Source organism: Priapulus caudatus, unplaced genomic scaffold, assembly GCF_000485595.1.
Source record: "Priapulus caudatus unplaced genomic scaffold, Priapulus_caudatus-5.0.1 Scaffold2820, whole genome shotgun sequence".
Classification (NCBI taxonomy): Eukaryota; Metazoa; Priapulida; class Priapulimorpha; order Priapulimorphida; family Priapulidae; genus Priapulus; species Priapulus caudatus.
This window is the reverse complement of record NW_014579881.1, coordinates 2,470-4,592: the sequence shown is the minus strand read 5'-3', so window position 1 is coordinate 4,592 and position 2,123 is coordinate 2,470. Positions and strand designations below refer to the sequence as shown.

At 49.6% G+C, this 2,123-nt stretch overlaps 2 long non-coding RNA genes across 2 annotated transcripts in view; one reads left to right on the top strand and one right to left on the bottom strand.

Annotated features, from left to right (window-relative positions):
- Positions 1-1,276: 1,276 nt before the first annotated feature.
- LOC106819092 overlaps positions 1,277-2,123 on the bottom strand; it is a 2,142-nt gene continuing 1,295 nt past the window's right edge. Inside the window, exon 2 of the long non-coding RNA XR_001395343.1 lies at positions 1,277-1,482. This is a non-coding gene — a long non-coding RNA (uncharacterized LOC106819092). The remainder of the gene's footprint in view (positions 1,483-2,123) is intronic.
- Positions 1,409-2,123, top strand: part of LOC106819091 — a 2,223-nt gene continuing 1,508 nt past the window's right edge. The window contains exon 1 of the long non-coding RNA XR_001395342.1: positions 1,409-1,491. This is a non-coding gene — a long non-coding RNA (uncharacterized LOC106819091). The remainder of the gene's footprint in view (positions 1,492-2,123) is intronic.

The following is a 2,123-nucleotide window of genomic DNA, read 5'->3' as shown; positions in this document are numbered from 1 at the left end:
TGCAGGCTGATAGAAATTCGGGAATTCCCCCTGTGACTACACGGCTGCCTGAATTTTCCAGGTGGGAGGGGGGCATGCTCCCGGACCACCCTAGCACGCCTTTACTCAAATATCGTATCAACACCTGCCGTTTCCTGAAAGCTAGATCCGCCCCTGAGAACTAGCGTTGTACATCCAACTTGCCCTTACACTTTACTTTGCATCGATACCTCTTCTTTTATGTAGTTATAGGTTCGAACGTCAGACGTGGTCAAGTGGCGATCGTTCCCATGTTAATATATATAATATATGTTACTGGAATAGTAATCAATAATATAATTATAAGCAGTATGAGTGTAATATAATTAGGCCTAAGCTTATTTCTGTATTCTTTGTAGCAATTATTCATCGAAAAACACATAAAAAGCACTTAGTGTTCTACTTGGTTAGTTATCGCGCTCTAAAATCGCAATGATTGCAATTTGTATATTGAATTATGCCCATGGTTCCTGGGTGGAGCATAGGCCACTGATAAAACTTCGTCACCTGACTCGATGTGGGGCGTTGTCTGATGGTGTCCCGGTGTGTCCCTCGGCTTTGACCGACCTCCTCCATGCAGTTTTCGGACGGCCTTTAGTTTGCCTTAGTTTAGTGCTTGTCTGGCGATGGAGTCTCTAGATTTGCGCAAGGTGTGGCCAATCCACCTCCTCTTTCTAATGGTTATTGAGTAGTAACAATATCATTTAACATCATCAATAGTATTGAGCGAGCGCTGTTCACTTGTTTCAGGTGCGCAGCAGCACTGCGTGGATGCTCTTGCCTACGTCTCGACGCTCATCCCCAAGTCGATCATGTAGCGCTACACGTCCCTGCTGCTTGAGCATCGCCGCATCACTCTGTGTGGCCCCAGCGACACCGGCAAGAGCTACATAGGTCACCGGCTGGCCGAGTACCTCGTGCTGCGGTGAGTCTCACCTTCTCGAACTCTGTGTGTGTGTGCACGACCAGTCTCTGTCTGTGTATACCTGTATGCGTATGCGTGTAACACCGCTCAAAAATGCACATCTCAAGATTATCATAGCTCTAATTACATTTTGTAGAGTCGATAGCTTTGCGAGCGAGAACTTGTTGCGACAACCGTGCTTGTTTACCCAGTGGCAGTGCTAATGTGAAATGATGAATGAAGAGAATGATGAATTTAAGTTGATAATCTGTTGGAAATCCTAATGCTGTTGCTAATGCTAATGCTGCTAATGTTGCACATGTACATCATATTCAGAGAGTCGGACAAGTGTGATTTCAATACAACATGTAATCATTTATTGATTATACTACATCATACGTAACATACAACAAACATAATACGTCTGATCTTGTAAGTAACATCGACTGTTTGTGCTATCGATAAGCGATTAATGACGTTGTTGCATGCAGGTCCGGTAAGGAGTCATTGCCTGGAGACATCCTGCTGACCTACCGACGATGATCATCCTCAACAACCTGCTGGGAGAGGTAAGTGACCTTTGTATTCTCCTTGCCTTTCTCTCTGCCTCTCTCTACCCCTCTCATTCTCTCTCTCTCTCTCGCTCTCTCTCTGTGCCTCTCTCTGCCCCTCTCTCTCTCTCTCTGTGCCAGGACGGAGAGGACAGGGAGAGAGAGGGAGGAGGCGGCGGCGGCGGCGGTGTCTCCCCCTCCTCTCTCCTCTCTCATTCTCTCTCTCTCTCTCGCTCTCTCGCGCTCTCTCGCTCTCTCTCTGCCTTTCTCGTTCTCTCTCTGCCAGGATGGAGAGGACAGTGAGAGATGGATGAGGAGAGAGAGGGAGGAGGAGGAGGAGACAGGGAGGAGGAGGAGAGAGAGAGGGGTAGGAGGAGAAGGAGAGAGAGGGAGGAGGAGAGGGAGGCGTCTGTCCTCCTCCCTCCTCTCTCTGCCCCTCTCTCTCTCTGTGCCTCGCTCTCTCTCTCTGTGTGCCTCGCTCTCGAGAGAGAGGGAGGAGGCTGAGAGCGAGCGAGGAGGAGGAGGAGAGAGAAAGGAGAATGAGAGCGAGGGAGGAGGGAGGAGAGCGAGGGAGGAGGGGGAGGAGAGAGAGGGAGGAGGAGGAGGGAGAGAGGGAGGCGGAGGAGAAGGAGAGAGAGGGAGGAGGAGGA